The following is a 12807-nucleotide window of genomic DNA, read 5'->3' as shown; positions in this document are numbered from 1 at the left end:
AGTTTTTCTTTAGATCTACACTTTACCACGGGTATTCTTAAAAAAAGCATTTGTGGTTTTGAAATAAGGGGGTCGAGAGCTTTAAAAAAATCAATTTTTTTTTAGTTTTGCCGTCGATGAACAACGGCGAGGCGACGCTTGTGGCCAGGTTTTGAAAACAAGATTGGTGTTCTTCGTGGATGAAGAACAGATGAGAGAAATGAAGGGGGGCTCTCGATTTGGGGGAGAAGAAATGAAGGAAAATAAATATTTTGAAACAACGTTAGCTTTTATACTACCCATTTAACCGACCCATGGAGCCAACCGACCCAACCCAAACATCCTTAGACCCATGTGTTTTGGTTCTAAAAAGGGTAGGTTGCGCTTTTGGACACTCCAAGTTTAAAGACTATTATTTTAACCCTAAATCTACATTTTAACTCCGAATTCTCCCTAATTTCGCCATCCAACTTTGCTTTTATTCGATTTAGTCCATTATTGTATATACATAATTATATCATTTTTTTATGTATATACATTTTGTTCTTTCTATCTACTTATTTATTTATGTTACTATTTTTATTATTATTATTATTTTACTCTATCATAGTTGTTTCGATTATATCATTTTTATATATGTACATGTAGTATTTTTATTATTTTGTATATTTTAATTATTCATCCATATTTTTTTATTGCTTTTATTTATCATGTACATCTTCTTTTTGCTAAGATTTTCCTATGTTTTATTTCATTTTTTTCCCTTGTCCTCATTTTTTCATTCTTTTCGTTTTGTTTTGTTGTGTTTATTTTATTTATTTATTTATTTTATTTCTTTACTTTCATTTTGTTTGTTTTATTTACCTGTTACCTTTATGTTTTTCCTTTATCTCTTTTACTCCTTTATTTTATCTTCATTATTTCGTTTATTTTGTCTCTTGCTTGCTTTTATTTAACACATCTCTTGATTTCTTTAGGGTTTACTTTTAATTAATCAGTGGTAAGTTTGGGATTGTTATTTTACACTTTAATTTAAAATTACAATTTTCTTAATTTAAGACAACTGGAAAATATGTAGTACCGAAAGGGCGGTTCAAGGGTGCTAATCATTCCTTGACCGTAACCGACTCCCGAGCCCGACACATTTCTGGTAAGACGCGGATCAGGTAAGAAATAAGTTATCCGACCAACCCATTTATTTTAAAATAAATGATCGGTGGCGACTCCAACCCAATCAATTCAAGTCGAAGCCCAATTCCAGGTCCAACCGAAAGACGGTTCTGACAGCTTGGCGACTCTGCTGGGGACACAGGTAAATGAGTCAGGCTAAGATAATTTTCAGTTGTCTTTTTAACGAAAAGGGTAAATTTGAATTTTAAGGTAATTTTTTGATCCTTATTACTTACTTTTAATTACATTTTCGAGTAAATAGTTGTACTGACCGTTTTCTCAATGATTTCAGCCTTTAAAGTCTTTTTTTCTTCTAAGGCTCTATACCTGAGCTTCGAACCCTATTTTAAGTGGGGGTAAAAGTGACACCTTCGTGTGAATTTATTCACCGTGTGGGCCTAGCAAGTAGCCTTCGGGATTCATATACCTTATGTCTTCGTGTGAATTTATTCTCCGTATGGCATAAGGGAATGTTTCCTCTCGAGTTTAACTTAGTCCACACAAGCCTGTGATGGGTTTAGGACTAAGGGTCTGGTAAGCCCAAAGGGGCACCGGCAAGAAGAACTCGGGTACCATTTTTAGAACATAAACCGAGAGAGTACAGGGAATTAGAGCCCACCCCAAAACCTCATTCCGAACCCTAGGCTGCTGTGATTTTATTTCCTATTTTACTTTCTGTTCAAAGCATGTGAATTAAACAAATATGTGGTTAGGATTTGTTTGAATTTAGCATGCGGGATAGAGATCATATCCGTGTAGGAATAATAAGCATGTGGGGTAGATATCATGTGGGGTAAGACTTTTCATTTTCATTATTGTTTTGATTTAGCTCACTAACGCTTTTCATTCTTGTTCTCTTTTATTTTCATCATTTGCATCATTCATAAGAGGTGTTGATCTACCAAAAACGTGTTTGTTAAACTTGAATAATCTGCATTAATGGATAAAGGGGTTGTAATACAAGAGATGAAAATACAGAGGATAATTTACAAGGCGACTATGTGTCACATTCAATCCCGAAGACGTGGTGCCCACAATTGAAGAGCATATCACTCTGTTGCGTTATAAAGGACTCCGAATGAATCGGGTCTACACCAAGCACAATGAAAGTCTATCTTGGAAGAGCTGATTGGCAGAGGTTGTAAGGCCAAAATAAAGGTCACTGATCTTGGGAGTCCCCTCAAAGACAACAATGGATAGTTGAAATTAGAGACCATTGCTGACGAATTCAAGAAACAGACAAATGAACTTCACATAGTTCCATTCAATTGAGAGCTCCAATGACGTATTTGTTGGGAACATGCTCAATAAAAGATAAATGCCTGAGATACAGTCATTCGAGACTTCTTGGGCCAGTACAAAAAGTAACTCAACATTTGCACGGTTCATCCAGAGAAGCCGAAGCGGTACTACAGATTATTCAACCGGTGACAGACGAACGCATAAGATTAGTCAGCATGTCAGAAGCTGTCATAATATTTTTGGTCTCTTAAAAGATAAAACACTTTTGTCCCCAATAAGGATTATTCATAATAACAGGCACATTTATTTGGATCAATGCCTCGGACATTTCATGCATCATGTATTTGGACATATTTTGTATTTTGTTATTTTCTTTGCATTCGCATTAACTAACGAAAGAATGCTTCAAAATAAAGGAATAAGCATTGGACATTCCACCTCAAGCGTTGGACACACCCCCATCCACATAACACCCGCTTGAAAAAGAAGAAAATGGAAGCCATGATTGCTTAGATCGAGGAGAACATGTTGAAGCTCCAGAGAGAGCTAGAAGATAAGATAAACCAGAGTAGTCTGAGTACTCTGAATACAATCATGAAGAACCAAGAGTCCTTGGTTGATCAGATCATTACCAAGTTAATTAGCCTACAACATACCAGTAAGTCTGGAGCACGTTCACCAGAACGGATAACTATAGCACCTACCCACAAGTGGTTGTCTCACCTGAAATCATACCAGAAATTCGAAGGGACTCATCTGCTATAAAAGCGAAACCCTCATCCTATGTATTTAACCCAGAGAACAGTCTGAGTTATTACCATACACCGAATTTAGATGAAGATGACAAATCAAAGAAGATAGAGGAGAAAATTAAGCAGTTGGAGAACCAAATGAAGGTAGTTAAAGGAGACAATGATTACCCTAGAGTCGATGTCGCAGAGCTCAGTCTAGTCCCGGACTTGGTTCTTCCTCTGAAATTCAAAGTCCCTGAGTTCGAGAAGTTCAACGGGAACAATTGCCCCTCAGCCCATATCATTATGTTATGTCGGAAAATGACAGGATATGTGGGAAATGACCAACTCCTGATTCACTCCTTCCAGGAGAGTCTGTCAGGCTCAGTCATCCGGTGGTACAACCAGCTCAGCTGAACCCATATCAAGACTTGGAAGGACTTAGCCAAGTTATTTCTGGAACAATATAAGCATATTAACGATATGAGACCAGATTGTGTTATGCTACAAGGCCTGGAGAAGAAGCACAACGAGAGTTTCCGATAATATGCACAGCGTTGGAGGGATTTGTTTGTGCAAGTTCATCCACCCGTGGATGAAAAAAAACTAAAAAACTGTTTTTACAGACCCTTAATACACCTTACTTCGGGCACCTGGTGGCAATTACATCGGGAACTTTCTCGAATCTAGTTATGACTGGTGAGATGATCGAGCTAGCTATAAAACAAGGAAAATTTGAGGGAAGTGACTCATGTGATAAGCCTCCCATTAAGAACAAAGAGCGAGAGATCAACAATGTCAACACCTACAACGCCAACAAAGGTGTTATGATCTCAAGTTCGAAAATCTCTGTTGATGTACCATTTGGTACTTCTAAATGAACTCAGAGAAAACCAAGAAAAGAAAAGATTCGCATCAGTCCAATCCCAATGACATATGAGGAGTTGCTCCCAACGCTAGTTGAGAATAATCTTATGACTCCGGTTCAGTCCAAACCTAGAGAGGCCACATATCCTGAAGGCCATGACATTAACGCTATATGTAGTTATCATATCGGGAGCTCGGGGCATACCATTGAGAACTATGGGGCATTGAAGCGTAAGGTCCAATATCTGATCGATTCAGGGGCATTGACTTTCAATGAGTAATGAGGCATTCTGATCAAGTTGATTGGGGCATCCATCAGAAGTTTTTTTGTGTTCTCATCTTGTTTGAACTTGTTTTTCTTTCGTACTTCTTATGCGTGAACATTTTTAAGTCACTTGATGTTTAAACATTTTAAATAAAATGCTTCTTTCTTAGGAAATGAGCAAATTTTAATCTTGAATTCCTTGAATATCACCTTAATTAAAAGATGTTTAATAATTGAGGTTGTAAATCTTTGACAAATGACAAGATTGAACCCTGCAAAACAAAGACCCCTTAGTTCTAATTTAAAAGATGAATTGGACTATATGTTCTTCTCTTACAGGGACCGAACTAATTTTCTCTTCTCATGAAGAGTTCATCAAAGGTTTGGTAATCCAGGTATGTATTAGGGGCGAACAGAATGAGGCAACTAGCACATGAGATTGCAAAACTAATTGGTTCACACTTCTATTAATGACGTTCAATGATGATCATGATCTTCTCAGATGGAATGGTCAAGTAAGTGAATCTAGCTTAGGTTAGTTGCTTGGGAATTGAACTCTAACGATGAGATTTTCCGACCTTCAAAAACACCTAGACTATAGCAGGTTCTTCTTAACAAACTTAAGAAATTGGACCCATATACCCATATTATAATATTATTTTATATAAAATAAAGCTTGAGTTATCCATCTAGTACAATTGGTTAAACGCCCCGGCTTTATGGATAATATTCAGCTAGCCTGATAAAGGTGATTTTACTATACAATAAAGCGTAAGCTGTCCCTCTAAGGCAATTGGTTAAACGCCCTAGCTTTATGGAGAAGATTTAGCTAACCTGATAAAGGTATTTACATATTGAGTTGTCCCTCTAAGGAAATTGGTAAAACCCCCCGGCTTTATGGATCTAGCTAGCCACTTAATGGCAAATTTAAATAAGGAGTTTCGGTAAAAATGAACTAAGGGAGTTAAGGAACACCTGTTATAGTCAAATACACACGAGCACTCAAGAATCTCATTTTTAGACCAATATTTCCGCACTACCTGTGTTAGAGGAGCTTACAAAACTTGAACAAATAGAAGATTTCAGAGAACTAAAACAGAAGTGTTCTGAAAGGTCTAGCCATTGATTTTGCTAGTTGTGTCATTTTGTTCGTTTCGATCAAAATGTCCAATCAAGAAAGAGGGTATGTCATGACCTTCACGATGACCGAATCGATGAAATAAACCTTAATAACCCACCTCTAAACTAACTTTTCGATATTGATATTTGTCAAAGGTTTGCAGCTATCAAAGATTAAAAGAGCATTTGATTCTTTTGATATCCAATGAACTCTGGTTTTATGATTTGCTTCAATTGTGAAACCTAGAATGAGGCAATATTTTTCAAACCTACTTTTGATATTTTTCGAAATTTTGAAAATTCAAAGAAAAAACATTTTCAAACAAGATGAGTTCTCTGGAAGCATGTCTTGGAAATCAACGAATATCTCTCCGAAGCTCAAGATTGAAGCTGGGGCAAAGAAAGCCATTTTTTGGGCCAAATTTTATAAGGGAATGAAAATAAATTGTCTTAGGTTGAGGTTTGCAAGAGTACACCCTGGTGGAAATGAAGACAAACTGAGTCAGAGATAGAATGAAAACTGCTCACGCAATTATTCCCTTCACAGATCAATATTTGTACATTGGATTTAAGCATATCCAAGATCAAGAATCAGAAATTTAAGATTTCAGCATCAAGAGTCATCGAGACTGACAACCAGAGATTGAGATTTCTCTCCAAACCCTAACATATTTCGCATATACATCAACACATACATACATTACACATGAAATTTGCATCTTTGCATTCATCATCATGTGCAATAAAGATCTTGATTTTTTTTCTCTTTAGAGAACAAATTCAATAACAAATAAATTTCATCTTGGCATACACCAAACATCTATCATCAGGATAGTTACATCCATATGCATTTTCCAGATCTTTCAGGAGAAGATGAGATCAAAAGACAACAAGACATCCTCATCAAGACGGAACAATCATCATCAGATTCAACATTTCCGATATAAATTGTGTCTCGCTTGTGACAATCTCATTTAATATAGATGATTTGTCTCACTTGAGACTGTTTTACTTGAAAGAGGATTTATTTCCCTCAAGATTGTCATTCTTAAAACAGACATTGTCTCACTTGAGACTGTTTTACTTGAAAGAATATTTATTTCCCTCAAGATTGTCATTCTTAAAACAGACATTGTCTCACTTGAGACTGTTTTACTTGAAAAAAGATTTATTTCCCTCAAGATTGTTTTTCTTAAAATAGGCTTTGTCTCACAAGATTGTTTTACTTAAGACTGTTTTACTCGAAAAAAGATTTATTTCCCTTGAAATACATTTTGTCTCTCTTGAGATAGTTTCCCTCGAAACAGAAATTTTGAGACAGTTTCTCTTGAAACATAAACATTAAAAACATTTCCCTTGAAATGAATTTTGTCTCTCTTGAGATAGTTTCCCTTGAAACAACTTTTTTCTCCCTTGAGACAGTTTCTCTTGAAACATAAACATTGAAAACATTTCCCTTGAAATGATTTTTATCTCTCTTGAGATAGTTTCCCTTGAAACAACTTTTGTCTCCCTTGAGACAGTTTCTATTGAAACATAAACATTGAAAACATTTCCCTTGAAATGAATTTTATCTCTCTTGAGATAGTTTCCCTTGAAACAAATTTTTTCTCCCTTGAGACAATTTCTCTTGAAACATAAACTTTGAAAACAGTTTCCCTTGAAACAAAATCTTTGAATATGTTTTACATTAAACTAATTTCGTCTCCCTTGAGACAGTTTCTTTTTAAAACAAAGTTATGTCTCTCTTGAGACAGTTTCTCTTGAAACACCAAACCTTTGAGTTCGATTTCAACTTCACGATGAAGGATATCGTGCTCGTAAGTTTCCAGTTCAACTCGACCTCATGACGAGGGAGTCATTTCAGGATTCAATTTAAATTAACAAACCAGTCTTATATTGGATTTTCACTCTACGACAGAGGACCTTCGATAGTGACAAAATTTGTGTCTTTTAATCTTTGCCCTATTTTTGATTCCACAAAAAAGGACAAAGAGGGGCAGTTGTAGACACGTTATTTCGTCCCATCTCACATTCATTCATATATCATTAAGCACATATTATATTAATTATTTATTCTTTTTCTTATTATAGGTTTCAGGCCTAAACACATGGCCCAGCAGTGACCCAAACGTGTAGCCTGTCACCCGTATCTGCTGAAGCCTAGACCCGTAGCATATTAGGGTTTTTAAAAACCCTAACCTATCTCATCCAAGCCAGCACTGCACGTTCCCCCGAGGTTCCCTCACGCCTCACGCCTCTCTAACAGTCCCGAAACGGCCGGCGTCGTGTGGGATATCAGCATCAACAAACCACCACAACAAGAAAAGTAACAAGAGTTAGAGATTGATTAGGTTTCAAATACCTAAAAATAGGATTTTTTATTCCTATAAAAGCATGTAATCATCCATTTGTAAAGGGGGGATATATAAGGATTTCATGCACGAAATACCAGAAAATATGAGGCAAATACAAAATCATTTGAAGCGTTGTAACATTTTTTTCGAAAGAAATAAAGGTGCGATTTTTACCTTGTTTTGTCGATTGATGCTTGCATGTAGGGAAAGCATTCTTTTTTCCATCGTTTCATTTAAAAGAAAACAATTTTTTTCCGAAAGTTTTTCTTTAGTTCTACACTTTACCGCGGGTATTCTTAAAAAAACATTTGTGGTTTTGAAATAAAGGGGTCGGGAGCTTTAAAAAAATCAATTTTTTTTAGTTTTGCCGTCGATGAACGACGGCAGTGAGGCGACGCTGGTGGCTAGGTTCTGGAAACAAGGTTGGTGTTCTTCGTGGATGAAGAACAAAGGAGAGAAATGAAGGGGGGCTCTCGGTTTGGGGAAGAAGAAATGAAGAAAAATAAATATTTTGAAACAACATTAGCTTTTATACTACCCATTTAACCGACCCATGGAGCCAACCGACTCGACCCAAACATCCTTAGACCCGTGTATTTAAAGACTTTTATTTTAACCCTAAATCTATATTTTAACTCCGATTTCTCCCTAATTTCGCCATCCAACTTTGCTTTTATTCGATTTAGTCCATTATTGTATATACATAATTATGTCATTTTTTTTTATTTATATACATTTTGTTCTTTCTATCTACTTATTTATTTATATTACTATTTTTATTATTATTATTATTTTACTCTATCATAGTTGTTTCGATTATATCATTTTTATATATGTACATGTAGTATTTTTATTATTTTGTATATTTTAATTATTCATCCATCATTTTTTATTGCTTTTATTTATCATGTACATCTTCTTTTTGCTAAGATTTTCCTATGTTTTATTTCATTTTTTTCCCTTATCCTCATTTTTCATTCTTTTCGTTTCGTTTTATTTTGTTTTGTTTATTTTATTTATTTATTTATTTATTTTATTTCTTTACTTTCATTTTGTTTGTTTTATTTACCTGTTACTTTTATGTTTTTTTCCTTTATCTCTTTTACTCCTTTATTTTATCTTCATTATTTCGTTTATTTTGTCTTACTTGCTTTTATTTAACACATCTCTTGATTTCTTTAGGGTTTACTTTTAATCAATAAGTGGTAAGTTTGGGATTGTTATTTTACCCTTTAATTTAAAATTGCAATTTTCTTAATTTAAGACAACTGGAAAATACGTAGTACCGAAAGGGTGGTTCAAGGGTGTTAATCCTTCATTGACAATAACCGACTCCCGTGCCCGACACATTTCTGGTAAGACGCGGATCAGGTAAGAAATAAGGTATCCGATCAACCCATTTGTTTTAAAATAAATGATCGGTGGCGACTCTAACCCAATCAATTCAAGTCGAAACTCAATTCCGGATCCAACCGAAAGACAGTTCTGACATTAATTATATAAATATTTAAAACTTTTAGAAAAATGATACTCTTTTCAGTGTGGATGCACGTGTAATCGAGAGCGAACACACGCCCACCCTACAATCAAAATTTTATTAAATTAATTATTTATTTTATTAATAACATTTTTCATAAAATTTATTTATGTGTGTTCTATTTAAAAAAATTATAATATCAACGTGTGTCTATACCTACTACAAGCCATTCTTGTCGGGGAATTCAAATAATTACATGTTGATGATGATGTTGCATTTGGTCAGTTGGTGGAACCAATTAACCATTGCCATTTGCCAAAGATGAAGAAGAACAAATTGGTCCCTGCTACCTCGCCGCCTACCTAGCTGCACGTCATCGAATGATTGACATACGCATGGATGTCGGTATTATTGTGAGAAATGCATTTTAGTTCATTCATCTCACAAGCGAGCCTCAGGTACTTCAACATAAATATACAAAGAGCGCAAACCACCAAACTATAGATAATTATGTAAAAGTGAAATCTTTTTAACAATAGAAATGGGATCTAAAAACTGTTGTGTGTTCAATTTCCTTAATCAATACTTTTAAAATAAACAAATAAACGTTATATATAAAGGTTTTCTTAAACATAATTTGTGGAGTTGAAAAGCTATGGCCTTATGTATAAAATATTCCGAGTGTTGTGTCAGTAATAAAAGCCAATTATTAGTAGATTATATTTCATTTTATCATATGGAACGCAATTAGATTGGGCCAATGTTGAGGATTATACCCTTTGGGCTCATTTCTGGACTGCTATTGTTCTGCTTGCTACTTCTGCATTTTTCATTCATTCCTAACGTAAGAATTTTGTATGGTATAGCATCAAATTTAAAATTTTTGTAATTTTTTGTCGTTGCTGAATGATTGAGGATGGGTGATTGACATTAACGGTAAAAAATTATGATTTTTATTAGAAAAATAAATTATTATTTATTTGTTACAGTGTCTTTGGGAAGACTCTTGAAAGACAAAACGTCTTTCCATGCTATATGTACTTAGAACGCAAAGCCTAACAGATTAACGATACAAAATACATTGAGAAATCGAGACATCTTTTCAAAAATACTATAGCATATATCCCATCTCAGCAAATATTTTTCTAACACCTTAATTAATATATTTTTTTTCATTACATTATCTAAGAATATTTGCAAAAAAAAAATGATTATAATATATTTTTTTTTCAATCGATTGATACCCAGTCAAGATTTTGTTTGGTAAAGGAAAATCATACAAACTAAAAATGAATAAGCACCACATTCCTGTCATGAATTATGCGTACACCCATGATCAAAAGAGTCCAAATTCCGACATATGGTGATGCCGTCAGTCGTAGTCTGTTTTTCACGACATATATGATCAAAGTTTACTATTCACAGCCTGCCGCTGATGCTTTTTATTAGCAGTGGTTTGAATTGCTTTTTCCTTTTGTTTCGTTTTGAGAAAGGGTAGGCGTTCAAGTGTCTTTAAAACTTTTTTTGGTTTGTAACAAAAAGAGAGCCACTGCAGTAGCAGTGGGTTAAACTATTTCTCATGGCAGCTGTCACACTCGCATACCGGGCTGTGATGAGCTGTTACAAGCCCTCTCCTCACACAATAAGACCTTTTTCTTTTTTTTGAAATTTCACAATCGATGCTTTTAGTTTCCTTGGTTGATAAAGTATTCAATTCAGTTACAAATAAATTATAACTTACGTTAAATGTGTCATTTAATCGTATTTTCATCTTATAGCTGAACTTGTTTGACGCTTCATGCCGGTATTTAACTTTTTACCGGATTTTACTGATCACTTTCTTTTTCAATTTACTAGAAGCGGTATGGGATTATTTTGATAATTGTACCGGAGTTGATTTTATATTATGTAATTATAACATAATTGTTTTTGTTTTTGTTAATAATAAGAAAACATCCGCTCATCGCTTCTGATAACGTAAGCACCTTGTCGAACTTCATTAAATCTTGTGTTCTTTATTTTATTTACTATTCGTTTATTTCTTAGGTTACTTAGCCTGATTTCCAAACACTATCATCAAAGAATCAGATTGATATTATCCTTAAAAAAATCATGTTGATATGTCGCAAATAAAATATCAATGATTTAATTCACAAACTACGTTTTATAACTTTATGTGGATTTGATATGTAACTTTAATGTTATGGGTGAAGTAGATTGGCATAATTTGTTCACTTGACACATTTTATCTTGAAGATGACGTGCCCTTCCCGTCCTCTTGAAAGTTGAAACCATGTATGAGTTATCACAAGTTGGCTGATGCGATGGCAAGGATTGGAGCACAGGTAGATCTGGGACTGCACGAATTCCAGAGCCCCTCCGGGGGACGGGAATGGAATTTGCAGTTTGCTCATGGCTGATCAAGCCAAACTGAGGAGAAGAATAACTTGGTGATAGTGTTTATGTTAGTCTTTTTTACTCGTTACCAAAAAAAATAGCCGCTGGGCAAACTGGCAAGTATTCAAGGCACTTCATAATTCATGCCCACTCAGCATCATGATGGCAGTCGTTCAACCTGTACACAGAAAAAATATTGAATGGGCGGGGACTCCGAAAGGGACACAATACTCGTTTACTTTTATATCCTGTATTGGTTTAAATCCTAATATTTATTTTAAGAATATAAACTATTTGTTTTCACTTAATGCGTGAAAATAAATTATTGAGATTAAAAGTAAAAAATGTAAAGATATTTATTAGAAAAAATACAATGAGTCAATCTCAGTAATTTATTTTCACTCATCAAGCGGTCTTAAATATATGTAAAACAAAAAAAAATTACATTGTGTAAGTTGATCCTAACCTCATCTCCTCTCTATTTAGTCTGCAAGTAGGGAGAGGATATAAATAATTATACTTTCACTCCTAATCTTAAAAATGAAGTTATTTATCTAAATAAACAATAAAAATGTCAGCTTAATCCTTTGGACTTCATATATCTTCAAATTCTCTCTTATTTTTATTTCAATTATCTTTTACATTTGGTAATTAAACCAATAATTAGCTTTTAACTTCATATATTTAGGAGAAAAATAAAAAAGAATGGCTCAAAAAAAATTATATGAATTTTATTTAAAAAAGAAGCAAGAGCACTAGATATTAAAGATACATGCTAGCACGAGCACTAATTAGACAATGTAGTAACATGTGTGTATGAATTTTTTATTTAATCACTAAATGATATATGTAAAAAGGTTATATTTAAGCACTTGAAAAACAATTATTCAATCAATATTAGACATTAATTTTTCAAATGTTTAAGTATATATTCGTTAAGTGATCGAAGATGCACATATATCTTTATTGTTTAATTTATTTCATGTTAGTGTTCTGTTTCTTCATTCTGGGAGCGACTTTAGTCAGCTGTTTTTGTTGGAATTTTAGTAAAAATATGATATTTCTGTAAATAATTAGGTATGAGTCTCATTTAATATATAATCTTAAAAAACGATATATTTAAGTAAATTAAAGAGAAAAAGATGAATGGGATGGGTGCAATGCAATGATAAGTCGTATTGCATTTGTGATGATATATTAATG

Source organism: Hibiscus syriacus, unplaced genomic scaffold (genome assembly GCF_006381635.1).
Source record: "Hibiscus syriacus cultivar Baekdansim isolate YM2019G1 unplaced genomic scaffold, ASM638163v2 tig00110159_pilon, whole genome shotgun sequence".
Lineage (NCBI taxonomy): Eukaryota > Viridiplantae > Streptophyta > Magnoliopsida > Malvales > Malvaceae > Hibiscus > Hibiscus syriacus.
The sequence above is the reverse complement of the archived record's forward strand: the minus strand, read 5'-3'. Positions refer to the sequence as shown.